Source organism: Ursus arctos, unplaced genomic scaffold (genome assembly GCF_023065955.2).
Source record: "Ursus arctos isolate Adak ecotype North America unplaced genomic scaffold, UrsArc2.0 scaffold_12, whole genome shotgun sequence".
In the NCBI taxonomy this organism is placed as follows: Eukaryota; Metazoa; Chordata; class Mammalia; order Carnivora; family Ursidae; genus Ursus; species Ursus arctos.
The window spans coordinates 17,338,108-17,356,237 of record NW_026622786.1 but is presented as its reverse complement, the minus strand read 5'-3'; the positions used below and the strand labels follow the sequence as shown (position 1 = coordinate 17,356,237).

Below are 18,130 nucleotides of genomic sequence, written 5' to 3'. Positions count from 1 at the left end.
GCCTAGCGATTTTCCCCTTCCTTACCACTTCTACAGCGAAGGGCGTCTCTCTCAAAGACTGAGTGAGGAACCCAAAGAGCTAAAACGTCCTTTTCTCATGAAGCCTCTTTCTACGGTAACAGGTATGATTTGTCCTAAGTCTCGAACTGAACAAAACTTAAAGAGGTTCTTCCATAAGGACTATTCAGAATGAGGAATAAAAAAGAATAAGAAAAAAAAGGCAAACTCTCTCTCTGAGCTCAGGTAATCTAATTTTTCAGCTCAAACGTGGAAACCTAATGGCGAGTTCTCCTGTGCTCACCACACACACAGCTATCTCTCGTCTGCCTCAGGAGGTGGTGTACTGCTGAGGGTGTAAACATACCCCCTGGAGCAAGACTACCCGGCTGAGCCTTGGCTCATCAGATCCCAGCTAAGCTCCCCTTTACTAGCCTCTATCAAATGTGGATAACAAAACTACGTACCAGCCTCGTGGAGTTACTGAAAAAATTAAATGAGATAATGCCCATCAAATGCTTCGCCCAATAAATGTGAACTTTTATTATGTAAAATTATCATTATATAAAATAAATAAAATAAAATTTAATTGAAAGAGTATGCAATTTCTTCTTGGTTTAACCTTGTTGAACATTTGATAGGAAAGACACAACCACCTACATGAAACTAGGTATCAATTAATTCCCCATCATAAAGATAAAAGTATCTTCAGTGAGTCTATAAATTTAGAAAATCATGAATAAGTTTATCAAAATAAACTGATTCAAAATAAAAATAACCATTTGCTAAAATTCCAGAATTATGCATTACTGAGAGAAACGTCTAGCTTTCGGGAGATTCTGGAATAATCTGTGGAGTAGTATTTAGATTCGTGAATTAACGAGTAATTATTTACATTACATTACTTAAATTACTCGTTACATAATTTATTGTTACATTTCAGCGTCGGCCTTATCCTGATGTGCGCTGTTTTAAAGCTGTGGGGTGAAATCTCTTCTGATTCTATATTACACAATGGTCCCAGCACTGCCATTGCTAAGAAGAAAAATGGCAATAACATGTATTATTTTAATACATAACATTATTATGTATTTTACTACTATGATGTATTTTACTACTGCTATTTTATATTTTAATAGAAATGCATTTTATTCCTGGGGATATTACCTATAATTACTATGATGTACCTAAAGATAAGAATGTGTTTTGCTGTTCCCCTTTCCAGCAACAATCAGAACTATTCACAACCCATTCCCCACCCAAAAAACACTGCAGTTGGATTTTTTTTGTACAATTGTCCACCAGAGGGAGCCAGAAGATAGTATATCACTTTAGTCCTCCATTAAATGTGTCTATAAAGTACAAACATTTCTGAAAAATCAACAAGATGAAACCAACTCCTATTATTTATTTAAAACTATTACTTATTACCTTTCAGTAGTAGAAAAATAATGAAGGTGCAAATTCAGTGGATGAGAAGGACAGAAGAATAATACATAGCATGTCTTAAAGTGAATCTCTTAGGACCATCTCTCAGTTTCGTGTCTATCTGACTGTACATCAAGTCCATCCATTAACTCGAAGTTTAGCCAAAGCAAATACGACTGTTTAGTCAACGTAGTGTTTTTAGAACAGTGTGTATTCTATAAAGGTGGAGCATATCCGGATTTGGAATAGACAAGTACACAAATTAATGCCAGATTCTCCAGACATGAGAAACATGTATTCAAGAATATTTACAAGAGAAAATATCCCCCAGGACAGTAAAAAGACTGTTTTCCCTGAAATGTATTAATTTCTAAATTGTTACCTCAGCATAATACGAAATTATAGACATGAACTCTCACAAAGGGGTAACTAGTCAGAACATTTGCAAGTTAATAGGCCAACAACCAACTACTAAATCCATACCACGGAGATTTTTCCTTACCTACATCTACCCCTACATCTACAGATGGGGGTAGGAGGGCATGGGGTATAGACTAGGGGCCTGGAGACTGACTAGGGGGTTTTCTCAATCGTCCGGGTGAGAAATGAGAAGGCTAAGCCAGCTGCAGTCGAGATAGAGGAGAAGTGTTTAGGCATAATGGCTGATGGACTGTGATGGTAAAGTGAAGAACCACCCAGGACAACCTGGGCAACCTTTTAAGTAAAGCATGAAGGTAGCTGGCCCCAAGGCTGTCTGCTGGGGTGCTCCTCAGCAGGCCGCTCTCATTCGGTGTCCCTCTCCATGGCTGACCACATACGTCCTGATCTGGGACAGGCCATTCCCTCCACCAGAGCCTTCCTGGACATCTCCCACTCCAGTCTGGGTCCTTTGTGTTCCCGTAGGACAGAACTCTGCCCTAGTACCTATCACCTTATTTCAAAATTTGCTGTTTAAAGTATCTGAAAAGGACTCATGTTTATTTTGTCAAATTGAAATAACATAGTAATACACAGAAGCTGTCCCCTCCATACACACCTTCTGCCTAAAAAGGACACCATTGCTAAAAATCTCGTGTGACTCTTGCATAAATGTGTTCCCTTTTCTTCATGATTGTTATTTTAGGTACTATGTTCCTATGATACAGATTTTTCCACAACATGAGTTTGTCATCTAACAATATATCCCAGACAGTTGTCAACACATTCAGATTTACTTCATTCACCTTAATGCTGTACGACATTCCAGTGTATGTATATAACAATGATTTAACATTCTCCAGCCAATCAGCTTTTTCAAAATTTTCCTACTAGAACAATGTGAAATTACCATCCTTGCCAATTATCTTCTCAATTGAGTCTACGTATTTCTATAGGAAAGATTCTCAGATGGGATGAAGAGGTCAAAACTATGACCACTGCTCTTTGAAAACTTTTTACAAATTTATATTCTCCTGAAGAGTGTATTAAGAACATAACAAGGCATTCTAATGACCTGTTTATTCTCTGTCTTTCCCATCCAACAATAAAAAACACCTTAAGGGCTGGGAACTCCAACTGCTTCTTTACTTTCTTTCTTACCACCTAACTCACAAAGTCATAACAACCACTTAACACAAAAAATATTTGTTGCTCAAACAAATGAATGACTAATACTTACCTTGCAAAATTGTTGTGAGGATTGAGGATAATATGTGTATAGATATGTAAAGGGCTTAGCCTGGCATAAGCAGGGAATGAATGAATAATTGAAGAAGGAGCCCATTATAAAAATTAAATATTAAATATGAGAAAGAATTACCTATGTCCTCAAATCTAGGAACAGTATACATAATGACAACCTCCCCTCCAAATTTTCCCCCCAATTGCGCTTATAATTTAGTTTGAGCTCTTTATTTTTACCATCCTCATTAGTTACTTAAAAGGCCATAAAATAAAAGTTTCCAAAAAGAATACTATACACTAATAAAGCTACCCATTTTAACCATTCTCTTCATAAGACCTTCTAGAAAATTCGTACTTTCTACTTAGCCAGCACATTCATGTTGTTGATAATGTAATTTGTAATTAAAGCAAGTCATCCATGCAGAAGCAGTGTGTTACAGCTACTTCTAAGTTCCTGAGTTAAGGAAGCTATGGCCATAGACAATAACAGCAGAGAACCATAGGGATCAGCACACAGGTCTGCCAAAAAGTGCTAATTAATTGTGGATTTATCTCCTTGAGTTCTTTATCCTGAAGTTTTACCTCTTAGTCCTCTCCCTGATCCAACGGAAAGGCTATTAATAAGATTCATGAGCAGGGAGCTGAATTCAATAGGAGTTCCTTGAGAAGGGACACTTAAAGTAAGGTGGGCTCTGCAAGGCAATCCGGGGGCTGTAGGCTTGAACCCTAAAGTGCAAGACAAGCTCAGTAGTTCAAGAAACCATTGCAGCACCACAGCATGAAGCTACCATCCGGCAGCTGAAGCTAGAGGCAGGGATCATGGTTCTTGCAGGCTCCGAGCAAGTGCCCCATGTGGTCAAGGAGGAAAAATCCAGGCCCCAGGGGCTATAACTTGGATGTGGCCTCCGAGTGATGGACTCAATAATTCTGATAGAAGCACAGGCTTCTAGACTTCATCAGGTGCAACCCAGAGGCAGCCCAGAGACCTGGTATTACCCAGGCACCCCAGACACCAGACTCTCAGACGAGGAAGGCTAATTCTAAACTCAACCAGATGGTGACTATCAGACTAACAATATATTTTACCTGGAAGTCTCCTAGGAAATCAACAGACCTCATTATCTTAATTTTCTTTGCAATTCTAATTTCACACAGTAAATTACCCCATTAAGATGCACTGCAGCTTAGGGTCATTTCTAGCAGCACGTTTGAGATCTTTCCTAAAACACCTGGTTGTTGCTTTGAATACTGTAGGATACTGCTGGAAAATGTCCCTAGCATATCCACTATGGGCAAAGCAAAGGAGTACAGCCAGATAAGACTCACTAAACAATATTTCTGTATCAAGAAGATTATAAGCCATGAGAAATGAACTTGCATTGTTCAAAAGAGTAGAGTATATAGCTTCAAAGGGTCTAAATTATGTATAGTTTGTGCAGGCCTTGATGATGATCATAAAAGCAAGAATTATTCTATACTTACTGTTTCAAACCTTCAAAAGTAAAGCCCTACAGAAGAAAAAAAAAAAAAAGAACCTCCCTTTAGGAAAATCATATGCTGGACTGGATAGGAGCACAAGCTTAAGACTCAGATTTTCTGGGTTCAAATCTCAGCTCCACCTCTCACTCGTTGGGTAACCACGGGAGTTAAGTAGATGCTCTGTATCTTAGGTCTTTTATCCCTGTATCTTTATCTATAAAATGCATATAAAAGAATGTACCATACTTCTGCTAGTTCCTAATGCCATTGTGGTCACCATCCTCATTGGTAAAGTAAGATTTGGTCTTTGCAAAGCACTTTAGAAAGTAAAATGTGAACGTCTACCTCAAGGTAGCACCAGATCTAAAACAAAGCTTTCCAATGACTGTGCATGTATCTAATAAGTGAGGTCGTGCCTCTGTTCAAGCACATGACGGCCAGTGTTTGCTCACACCCGTCAATATCGCGAAGCTTATCTCATTACAGCAGTCATTATGTCAAAAAAAAAAAAAATGAGGACACTGGATGGTAAACATTTTTCCTTATTCGTTTTCTGCTCTCATGTAATTAATTTTCCATGTAAATATTCAGAAAACAAAAACTCCCGTCATACAGAAGTATCTCTAAGAGCCCCAAAACAATGACACTTGACCTTGCTAAAGCAAATGTCAAAGAAAACAAAAAAGTCCCATGCCGAGTCAGCTCATGATAACCATAATAACCATAATCTATACAGTTCACGTAGAATTTAAAAAGCTCTAAGAAGTGACAGTACAATAGGCTCAGAGAAGCTTAGGATGTATCTCCCCACAATCTCCTTCACCTCCACACCTCACTGCCTCCAATAAATACAACAATCTATGTAAGTGGAATGTTATTCAATAGCAATTTCAAGACAAGTCTTTTAGCTAAACCTCACACGCAGCCATAGGGCTACACCTCCCAAATACATATACAGAAATTTTAAAGCCACCACATTTTATTCACTGGTTCTTAATTATTTTAAGCCATAGTTCCCTTTGAAGGTATGTTGAAAGCCCTTGGCCTTTTCTTCAAGGAGGGGGGACCTATATGTATATGTATATATATTAATATACACATATATAAGTATACATAATTCTGCATTTCATCTCAAGAAATCCAGGGATCTCTTGAAGACCATTCATGGATTTCCTAGATTTCCTGTTCAATCTCTTCTGCCTATAAGGAAGCCAAGGTCCAGCAAAATGAACTAGCTTGCTTAGGGTCAAAGAAACAATAGCAGAACTGGTGTCATAACCTAGGTCCCCTCTCTTCTGTCCGGACTGTTACTCTTTCTACTTTACCACCTTGTGTATAAATCTCCTACATTTACTCGGTGAACATCTACTGAACACTATGGGCCAGATATACCTGAAATACTCCACATGTCAAAGGTAACAAAATGGAGATTATATACTCCCCCCTCTCAAAGAACCCACTACTCCTGGGAAAGACGATACAGGTAGTAAGCAGAAACACAGACCTGGGGTTACAAAGAACAGCCACGGCCCAGGAGAGAGAGCCAAGCCAGCTGTCCTCCTCCACCTGAAGGATAGACATGGAAGGCTCAAAAGGCTTTTTAGAAAAGGTGACCCTGGAATACATCTTGAGAGGCAACTGGGAATTTCCCAGACTCTTTGTCTACAGGTTAATAGAGGTCTGATGGAGGAGAATTACCACCCTCTGACCCACCCCTTCCATCATCGCCTACTCCAGTAAGAACACCTTCCTATTCTGAGCAGATTCACTTGCACCTTACTGTCTGAGAAGCTTTTTGTAGTTGCCATTTCCTGAATAATGTTTTTCTTACAATGGGTATTTTGCAGGTTCCAGGAGATGATGTCATTAAGCAAATTTTTTCTAGACCAAACGGACCTACACTTGTCTCATGATCCAATCCACACCACCATCTTGCTGTCTCTGTGCTCTGCCTCTCAGACCCCAAATAGAGCACCTTTCCTTCAAACCTGCTTCTCCTCCTTTTGCCCAGTGAGCCCACAGTCTCACTCCTCTCCCTAATATGGCTAGACACTGGGAAAACTTTCTAGACTTGGACTTCTCCTTCACACCACAGATCTAAATCCTATCACCTCCTCCTTTTACATCTCTCTTGGATCAAACTCCTTCTTTCTTCCATGTCTCTGGCTTAGCCCAAGCTTTCTCTATTTTTTACCTCAATTCTAGAACAGCCTTCCAACTGTCTCCAAGCCTCCGGGTTCACACCCCTCAAACTCATCTTCTACTTGGCTATTACAGAGGCTGTGTGACGATTCACAACTGTCAAGTCCATCACACCACCACCACCGCTGTGTCCACCTTAAAATTCTTAAATGTTACCCCTCATGAAGAGATGAAGTTATCAGCACACTCAGGAGTCTTCAGTAGATCTGATCCACTCCCTTTACCCTTCCAGACTCCCCCTACTTTCCTTACACCTCCCATGTCCAGCACTGCCCAACCTCTTGGCCTGCTGTGCTCCAGAGAGATTCCAGAACCATTCATATAAACCCTACCAGGGCACAGAATTCATGTTACTACAATCCACAGATGGTGTCAAAATAAAAATATTTATACTAAAGAGCAGGCAGAAAAAAGGCAAACTGACACCAGCATTGTTCATTTTCTCACACCAAGTAAAAGGGGTTATAAGTAACTTTTTGTAGACACTGTTTGAACCATCTCGTGGGTCCAAATACCAGAGATGAAACCTGGGGTTCATCAGTGCAGTTAGCTGTCCGGAAGCACAATATTTAGTTAGAAATCAGAATGCACATAGATATTCACCGCTTCTCCGAAGTTTATGATGGTGTGTTAGGGTATGTTGAACTTAATAGGCAATTAGTAAAGAATTGTTTATAAGTAACTGTAAAAGAAATGCTTTAGTTTTGAAAATGTGACCATATTTGCAAATGATTCCCTGCCTTTATGCAGAACAGAGATATAATCTACAAAGACTATGGGACCATTTTAGTGTTCACTACCAAGCATGGGACTTTCACCGTGGGCCCTGCAGGCAGACACTGCTAACTCCCCGTCCCATCACAGTCAGGCCTCTGGCAGAGCAGCAGTGTCTTGCCAGCTCACTGGGAGCCCCCGGTGCATTCACAGAACTCACTCTAAACAGACACATCCTATGTGTGAGCATCAGGCCAGAGGAGAAGCTGTTCATGTGATCTAAAATATGCAGGGAGTTCTATAGGACTTAAGGGACTTGGAAAATAGAACGAATTTTCAAAGCTGCCCACAAATCATACAGCCGGGTCAAAGTCAACAAATTTTCCACACTCAGCACGCTTTCCAAGTCCTGCAACTCTCCTGCAAACATTTCCACTGCCCAAATGCTGCCCACATGACTATTACCACTTGAAAGGATGAAGTCACAGAGAGTCCAGGGACAAAAAAGAAATGCCAGGATGACAGGATCTGACAGTGGGGAAGAACACATCCCTTGTGCCAACCTGGAAATGCCCCACCAGGAGCCGATTTGCCTCCTGGCAGTCTCCAGCAAAGGACAACTCCTGAATGAGAAAATATTTGTGTACAGATGAAATTACCATGATAACTCATGTTTAAATAACTTAGTAAATTATGGCCTTTAAACCGTTGCCATGATGGCATCCTTCATGACCCACTGTGCTACATCGAAATCTCTATGGTGCATTATGTAATAAAATTCCTTAGGGAAAATCAGGTCATATCTACTTTAATATTGGTTTCTGTGCAATGGCAGGTCTAAAAATCTTTCAGTTTTGATACTGTTTTCTTTTTATTATCTTCCTTCCCAAACACCCCCCCCCCAAATAACCTGTCAAAATATAATATATTTAAGAGGTTTTAAAATCTAGATGATCTTTTAAGGTCCTTTTCCGCAGAGAATACTCGACAGCAACCTGAATTAAGAGAATAAAACCTTAGAGTGGCAGCCAAGACTCAAACATGTATATCCAGTTATAAAAATATGCCTAAGTGGGGCGCCTGGGTGGCTCAGTTGGGTAAGCGTCTGCCTTCAGCTCAAGTCATGATCCTGGAGTCCTGGGATAGAGCCCCTCATCGGGCTTCTCCCTCTCCCCACTCTCACCTATGTTCTCACTCCCTATCTCAATAAATAAAATCTTAAAAAAAAAAAAAAGTGCCTAGGTTATGAGTCTTTCACTGCTTTAGAGAGAGAGGGAACCTGGGCTGGCAGACAGCCCTGAATGCAAACACTCAGAACCTCAGGATTCATCCAAAGGGACATCTTGAACTGGATGTTTCAAAACAGTTATTCTGCTAAAGCTGGGTCAGAACAGCTATGCTTATTAGGAGGTAATGAACCAAAGCACCCTCCTGACTACATCTTCACCTATACTGATCTTCCCCTCATCCCTAACTCCCATGCCATCAGATCCCAGCGCTAAGTTGTAGATGAGGTGAAAGGTGTGGATGAGGTGAAAGTTCAAGAATGGGATCACTGATTATTTAAGAAAAAAAAAAAACCGAAAAATTTAACGTTGTTTTTCTGAGGCCACATTAAAGTCTTTGGCATCAAATGGTACAAAGTGGCTCTTCCAAAATGGTCTTGTCAACAGCGCTGCCTCAGAAAGTCCTGTACCCAGCACGGGACTGACCAGAGCCTATGATTCTGTTCCAGCTGTGACTTGCCGTGAGACCGAGACAGGCCCCCCGGCTCTCATCTCCAAAATGATGGACTGGCTGCATCTTCACCCTCCACTCTAGCCAACTAAGCTGCCACATTCCCAACTCTTAACACTGAGCCAACAGTGGTAAAATCTGGCCCGCTATTTTTTTTAGGGACCAGTTCTCTCAGAAACAAGACTTTACACCAGTGTGCTGGACTGGCCATACGTGCTCTATTAGTCGATGCAAAGGATTCCATGGAAAGTCTCTATTCTTTTTCTACTAAAACATAAACATTCGATTCTCTCGATGTATGATGGGTACAACTGTTTGATCTTTGATCACTTTACAAAGGATATATATCTGTGTGGGGCCAAAATAAGCGTCAAAGACTTGTAAAAAGAGCACACATAATGTTTATAAGGTGTATGTAAAAAGAAATGCTTTACAAATTCCTCAGAATCATGGCAGGGTCAATTTTTGCAATAGTCTGAGAAGTGCAACTCAAAAAATGAACATGCATTGTTGTTTGAAAAAAAGAAAAAAACAAAAAACAAAAAAAACCGCTTAAGTATATTTATACAAATTTACTGTATGAGAGCCTTTTTCATACCATAAGTGCACACCGATTAAAATTTTTTGCCACCACTATATTTGACTCATTTTTTTTTAACCTTCTCCTCCTCAAAATATTAAATAGTTTAATTCAATCAAGTCTATCTGTTTTTTGGTTCTAATGAGTAAAATAACTTTAAAAGTAAAAAAAAAAAAAAATAGGAGTACCTGGGTGGGGCAATGGGTTAAGCAACCAACTCTTGATTTAGGCTCAGGTCGTGATCTCAGGGTCATGAGATCAAGCCCTGCGTCAGGCTCCATGCTCAGTGCGGAGTCTGCTTGAGATTCTCTCTCCCTCCGGCCCTCCACTCATGCTCTCTCTAAATAAATAAATCTTTTTAAAAAAAGTAAAAAAGTATATACAGTATGACTTCAAGATGGGATAATAAAAGTCCTAGGATGTATGGAAATGTGCGAAGTACCACTTTTAAATTAGCGACCATTTTTCAGAGCTACCATGCGTCAGGAACTCTAGAAGAACCTGCGGGGTAGGAATCGGGCCAATTTCCAATGGAGGAAACAGTGTTGGAAGAAGTACATGAGCAGTCTGACAGCTGGGGGGCTCACACTCACCTCTTCAGCTTCCTTAGAACATGACTTTGCCTTTCAGTAATACTCAATCTTGGAAAGTTACTATTGGGTTAGTTTTCATATCCTCCTCCACATAGTGAGCATTTTACTGAGCATTTGCACATGCCGTAGTTCTCCTCGGTGTCAGGGATAAAAAGAACCGTAAGATGCTCAAGGAGTTCCGGATACCACGGAAAAGAGAAAGACGTTTCAATAAACCCCTGCAATCAAATGTGAGGTGCTACGAACAAGGTATTCCTAGGGCTCCGAAAAGTAAAACCAACTAGAACTCTGGGTCAGGGGGGGTTTTCTAGTGAATTATACTAGAATAAAGTTTGAAAGGATGATTAGAGATGCGTTATGTGAACAACTGTAGTGAATGAATTAGGATCAATGACATTACACTTCAATAACACCACTGCTTCTGAGTCGGGGGTAGAAGTTTGTGGAGAATGAGAGGGGAGAAATACCAAGTTTAAAAAACATTTAAATCCTTGCTTTTCTATGGAGTAGCAGTCCTCAGACTTTGTCCTGCACCAATATCACCTGGATGGACTTACTGTAACATGGATTGCTGGGCCTCACCTCCAGACTTTCCAATACAGCAGGCCTATGGTGGGGCCTGAGAACTTCTATTTCTAACAAGTTCTCAGATGCTACTGATGGTACTGGTCCTGGGACCACGGTTTGAGAATCACTGATACAGAGAGGTAAGTCATGGACAGATTTCATCCAAGAGCACAGTTTTAAAATGTATTACCATCCAGCTTTCCCCCGTATATTAATCTAGACAAAATGTATTACCATCCAGCTTTCCCCCGTAGATTAATCTAGACAAATTCTTGATTTAAAAAAGGAAAGTAACTACATACAGGTCTATTTGATATAAATGGTTTTGTGGAAGAAACGTGAGCCAACAAAGGAAAATTCTAAGGAAGCTCAACGTACTATTCAGTTGATGCACTTCTGAGCATTTACTCTAATTCCACCTTCTAAAAGTCAGGTTGTTTGAGAAGATCTCTTCTTGTCCCACTGCTCTGTGCAGAGGAAGAGGCCTGTGTAGAAATAGGAAGAGGGGGGCCTCAGACCCAGCTACTGAACCAACGCAGCCCCCTGCCCACGTGCCTTCCCTCCCAACCCCCGAGCCAACAGCTGCCTGTGCACTGATAAACAGGATACCTGAGGACGTACACGGAACTCAATGGCAAGTGGCTACCAAGGAAGCGAAACTTCTATGGGATCTCACTTCTGTTTTTATTTATTTCTATATTGTTTGAAGTTTTCCTAATAAGTGTACATAAACTTTCATTCAGAAAAGGAACTTTTCAATGCAAAGAGGCTTTCAGAATTGTACAACAAACAGAAATGGTTTTCAAACTTTTCTTTATAAGTTCTGCGAAAGCTAGCCCTTTGTTCAACAAAATATTATCAGAAGCCCAAATCTTAAAACTGATGAAAGCAAAGCTAATCAGAAAAAAATAATGTGGAGGTGAGAGACCCGAAAATCTGAGTAATAGCAACCTGTTTCTTGAGATAATTATAGTACTTTTGAAAGAGTGTTTTTTCATTTAGCTATGTAAGTTCTGGCTTTTACTTTATGTTACATCATATCCTATTTGTCCCTCATATAATTTATTGGCATATGTTGAAAAATCAATTGTGAAAAATTTCCCAATTCAAAATCAGTTTTCTTATTTCCCTTTTCTGTTTTTGGTGTTCACTCATTAAAAAAGAAAGATGTCAAGTCCTGTCAGACTGAAAAAAAAAAAATCTAGAACTGAAGAAACACAAATAAAACTTCCAGTATTCTCCATTTAATTTGTTCATATCCAAATCTGTTAGAATGGTAAGTGAGCTAAATGCAAGCCAAATCAGCCATCCCACCTCCCTCCCCCCAAAAAATGGTGTGGGAAAGTTGTGTGGCATAAATATAGAATAATATGTAGATTAATAACATAACTTACTTCCCACCAGTAATGACTTCTAGCTATTTTCAGCCCTAGGGTAGGAACATATTTTGGAATATTTGGTACAATTTTCCTTCCTGTGAAAACACTAGCTCTGATCTGAATCCTATATACTAAAGCATGGAAAACAGTCATGACCACCCATTACATGTTTTCCCCAAATGAGGTGTCACTCATTCTGATACTGTAAAGCAAACCTGACATGAGCCACAAACATACCAGTACACAGGGAGTTTATCTTCTGGTGCTCATGATTCATCACCCAAAAAAGGAACTACTTTAAAGCCACTGAAACTCTTGGTTTCTCAGGTCCAAATGATCACATCAAATCAGAGTACTTTTGCAAGAAAGATTATTTCAGCCCAAATGCTAATGCTTTCTTCTTGCTCCTTTTTCAAAGGTTTCATTTCAAATAGATATTTGAAAGGGGAAGACTAGAAACTGCAGGAACTTTCTTTCCATTGCAGTTAGAGTCAATACTTAGAACTCTTCTGCTTATCTTTATATATAGTAGACTTCATTAATCCCTATACTTGAAAAAAAAAATCTGATTTATCTTCTGCTCTTATATACCAAAATAAGGCTTTTAGAGAAACCTGTATGAGATCTGATTATGTAGCACCTATTTGATTCCATCTACCACCCCTGCTCCTCCGAGGAACAAACCAGAAGGGAAGAAGGGTAATGATGCTCCAGTGCCGCTGCTTATGGTCCTACACACGGAGCACGTAGTAAAATCTTCATAAAGAGCGCCCCCTAGCACTCCATGGTGCACATGACAGGCCAGCCCCACTATTCTTCACACTCCTAACACCTACGTCATCCTAAGCTCTGTGAACACCTGAAACCAAAAAAGATACTAGCAACTCATGTAAATCCTTGGCCTTTTGACTTTGCCTTGAGAAAGCAGTAAATAAAACTTCAGTTTAAAGAAATGGGTCTTTAAAAAGCAATGGAAAATGCTTGCTGGGTTTTCCTTTTCCTCTTTTGTAGTGAATGTGGCAACATAGTTCAGTGTCCACGATCAGCAGGAACAGAAACTGAGCAAATATTACTGTTCCCCTAAAGAAACTTATACATGTACAAATAAGCAAGTGTAGGGATTTAATAATTTGCAGTAATATAGTGCTCAGGTTATCAGTCAAGAGACAATTTTGGCTATTTTCACACACTTGAATGATGATTGATTTCAGAATCCAAATGCTTGTTTAGAAAAATGCTTTCAACATACATATTTAATTACGTCTCAAAATAGAGATTTTACACAATGTCCTAGGAGGCTTAGCTGATACAGGATTTCTTAAAGTTTTAATGCTAAAATGTCCATCTTTAGTAAAAATATGGAACACATACAGGCTAAGTAATGCTAATGCTTAGAAATTGCTCATTAACAAGGGCCATTGCTGAACACAGGAATCACAAATATAAATAAAGAAAGCACTCATGCTAGGCTTAAGAAGAAAGAGCTTATAATGAAAAGTGATTAGAAAAAACAAAAGCAATGAATACACATAAAAGGCAAATTCTAAACAGCCACATCTTTTTCAAATTGCTTCTAAAACTTTAAGACTCTAAGCACTATTTTCTTATAATATTTTTGCTAACATATATTTTTATCATGACTACTAGAAAAAGGAAATTATACTAAGTATAAAAGCTAAGAAACAGTCTGTCCCTCCAATTAGTTTGCGGTCACTTTTGGCCCCTGCTCTCAAACCCCACCACAGCGAGGCCACTTCATGGTCCAAATCCCCATTAATGATCAGCTGCCCCTACAACTGGTCCTCAGTTCCCACATAATATGATATAGAGCCCAAGAGACTCGAGATCTGTTCCAATCACAGATGTGGCCTCAATGACCCAGAGCACATACTTTTTTCATATACGACAACTTTTTAGGGCTACACAGTGTTCTGTAGAGTAAGAGGTTATAATATATTTAATCAATAACCTATTGCCATCACATGAGGTCCCCCCCAAGTATCACAATTTTAAACAATGATGAGAATACTTTCATATCTAATTATTTGTCCACGTGTCTAACTATTTCCTGATAATAATTCCTAGGAGGGAAGTTTCTGGGCCAAAGGGTATGAACGTTTTTAAAGTTCTTAATGTATACTGAAAACCATGGAGGATTTATTTTTTTATAACTTCCCTACAAATAAGCTTTTCCGAACTGCTCACAAGGCTGAATGAAACCTGGCCAAAGTGAAGAGGATTGTTGTATTAAGAGATTGTGCCTTTGATCCTTAAAAAGTATTCTGAGGTGCTGTTGTGATGTTTCTCCCCTTAGTGTGATTCTTGTGTTATTCTTGGCAACTGAAAAATAAGCAAAACCATACAGTTCCTTTCTTAGAACTCCTTGAAGGTTTCCTTTGTCCACTATCAATTCAGCAACATTTTGGGGTGGAGTCATGACTATAATTAGACACAACCTAAGAGTCTAGGAAATCAACATTGCCTGACTCCCAGTGAAAGGAAGAACATGGGATGAATAAAATATTTAACACATCGAAAAGGGAGATCACATTTCTAGAAAGAAAAGAGCATTGCTGTGTCAGCACTAAGTTTGTAGTCCCTGGACAGTACATTCGACATGGCGCAGACACCGTCTGGATTCTTAGAATCCTTAATCCATCTCTAATTTAGAATCAAGTCAAATCACAAATAGTTTATGAGCATTTGCAGTGTGCAAGACATCATTCTAAATATTATGAAGAAAACAAAAGAGTCCATAAACCACGGAGCTTATTGTAAGTTAGGGGAAGAGACCAGAAAAATTCATTCAAAATGCATTAAAAGAGGGGATAGATATTTAAACAACATTCCAAAACAAAAACATAAAGGTCACTTGGCAAAAGCCCTAACTAATGCAATAATGCAGACTACAACTGTTTTTGTAGACAAATCCCATTTTATCCTGTAATTTAGGATACCAAATTTGCACTCAATTTACCATTCTTTCCCAAATAACCCAAACATTATAAAACTGAGAAAACTAGAAAAAAAACTTACAAAACACCTTTTTATTTGTATACATTAAGCAAAGAAAATTATTTGTGAAGTGTTCAATGATCTGAATTTCCTGGAGAAACACTGCTAGAAAGCTTCTAGAAATAGGCTATGGCCTAATTTATTATTACTAGAAAATGACACGGAGTAAAAACAACATATTGTCCATTATGAAATGTTTCTAAAAGCTTCTGTGTTTACAAAAACCACTTTCTGAAATAATCTCTTCCCTATTAACAAACATATTGCCACACAGGAAAAAGTTGATAAAATTCTGCGGATGAATTGCCACTGATTGGGCAAAACCAAGTGACTCTTGGAGGCCAACCACAGCAGCCTGGACCAGGATGCTCAACGCCGAACCTAAGCTCCAGCTCTTGGGAGGCTGGGAACAGTCACGAGAGAGGTGTGGATGGCACTCTGGCCTCCCCGCTCTTCTGGGGGACTTCACGTCCCTCCATCAGTGTGCTTCCTAGACCTTCGGAGCCGCAGAAGACCGCCAGGTGAAAACAGAAGAGAAATACGCAGAAAGGGTGGCAGGAGCTGCAGGTTTTCTCCTCAGAACCAGAAGAGAATGAAGGTCTTGCACAGGGAACGGAACAAGTCAGACTTTCCAGCCATACTTTCAACACCACATCCTCTATTTTCATCTATGACTAAAGAAATGATGATCGCTTTTTAAATTGGTATAAAGCAAGGAAATTTTACTAGTTCATGGAAATTCTGTATTTTCATAAAATAGTTTCATATGAATGTTGTTTTAATCCTTATATATACACATGACAAGACTAGAATATGTTTTCTTAGGATTTGGGCTTTTTCAGTGAGTAAACCTATGGGATGTTTTCCCCTTCAGTGCTTCAGCTGAACAATCTTATCTTTCTATCCAAACATAATCACCAAATAGGTAATCATGTTACAGCATGGCTTCCAAACACATTTTTTCCATTCATCCGGATGTCCTGAGATCATCCCATAATGAGCAGTAAGAAGACAGCAGGAAAATGAGTGAAAAACAGGAACATCAGGCAAGAGGACCAGACGTCAGGGATGGGAAATGGACAGCAAGGGAAAGGCGGCATGGAGAACCACCAAGACCAGAGAAAATTAAAACAAAAAGGAAAACATGGAAAAAGTCAAAAAGTAATTTTTTAAAAACCAGGAACAAAAGGAGATCCAAAAATAGTATTCTCAAGTCTCTTGCATTTCAGGAACATGCATAGTTCCACTTGTAAAGGTCCTTTCCTCACTCACGAATGTGCTCTGAATTAGCACACGGTTTTCTTCTAAGATAGATATTGAAGGCCACATAGAGAAGATGAAAGAAATAAAATTGGCAAGGCTTTTAGTTCTTTTCCTTTTTAAATCTCTTTCCACACTGGGGCAACAAGGTCTTAACATTCTAAAGCTGTTTAGGAGGTGAGCAAAGATTTGGAAGAGAGCACCCTATCAAGTGATGCCACAAGACTCATCCTATGCCTTATACTCACAGGGGATGTAGCCAAAGTGACAGCGAGTCTCACTACCAGGCCTGCACAGGATGTGATACTGAGTAGGCTTAGTAACCTGCACAAATGAAGAAGCAGGCTGAGTTTTGGGAAAGCCTCGCGTAGAAAAGCAAACTAGGAAAAAATCTGGCCAGACCTAAACATAAAACAAGAGAACTGGCTAAACATTATCAGATTTGTGAAAAATTAATGACGTCCTCACTCTACACCAAAGAACTTCCAAGTTATTAAAAAAAATTTTCAAGGGCACCTGTGTGGCTCAGCCAGTTACACATCCAACTCTTGATTTTGGCTCAGGTCATGATCACAGGGTTGTGAGATGGAGCCCCACATGGAGGCCTGTGCTCAGTGGGGAGTCTGCTTGAGATTCTCTCTCCTCTGCCCCTCCCCCCCGACATGCACTCGCTCACTCTATCTTGAAAATAAACAAATAAATCTTTAAAAATTTTTTTGAAAATTTTTTTCAAAATTTTTTTATCATAAGATAAAAATATGATTGGGAGAAATAATAACAGAACATTTCAAAAGATTGGAATCCATAAAAATGTAAAACTATTACCTAGTAAAATAATCATGAACTCAAACATATTAAAGACAGAGTTAATGTTTTTATATCCAAACAACTCTTACAAATCAGTATGAACTGTTAACAGCCACAAATCAAAGAAAAATTCAAGGAAAAGAAATATGAATGGCTGCTAACATTCTACAAATCAGGGCTCCTCTGAAAAACAAGTGCCTTTTGACTTCTAAAAGGGATTCCTATGTAACTAGAATAATACAGGCTGAAATTGTTGTTTTAAGGTTGTTCAAGTTGCAACAGGAAGTCGTAAGCTTACATCATTTCCTGTGAGTGGACAAACCAACCAACTGTGCTTCAAATCAAAATGCTTGCCATTAAAAGAGTCATTATTATCTCCTCCTATGGGAGCAGACACAAAATAATGGCCAGCACAAAATTATATAGATCATCTATTCTTAGAATCTTAACTTTAAAAAGAAATATTAAAATAATATCATTAAAAAGGTTTAGAGGGAGGCACGGCTCTGCAAGTTCTGGCTTGCAGGAAGTTACTTAGCACAAAGGCTGAATACGTTAAATTATAATACTGTCAGGTGCTTCTGGAAAAGATGACACTCCTGTGCACAGTAACAATCTTTACGTGGAGATGCCTCAAAGAAATACGTGAAGTGGGAAATCCTATAATAGACATAAGGAGAAATCTTAGGAAAAATAACCTGCCAAGTCCT

The 18,130-nt window shown here is 39.2% G+C and overlaps 1 protein-coding gene across 2 annotated transcripts in view; it reads right to left on the bottom strand.

The window, feature by feature from the left end:
* VAV3 (vav guanine nucleotide exchange factor 3) overlaps positions 1 to 18,130 on the bottom strand; it is a 340,276-nt gene that overhangs the window by 189,791 nt on the left and 132,355 nt on the right. The gene's annotated exons all lie outside the window — the stretch shown is intronic.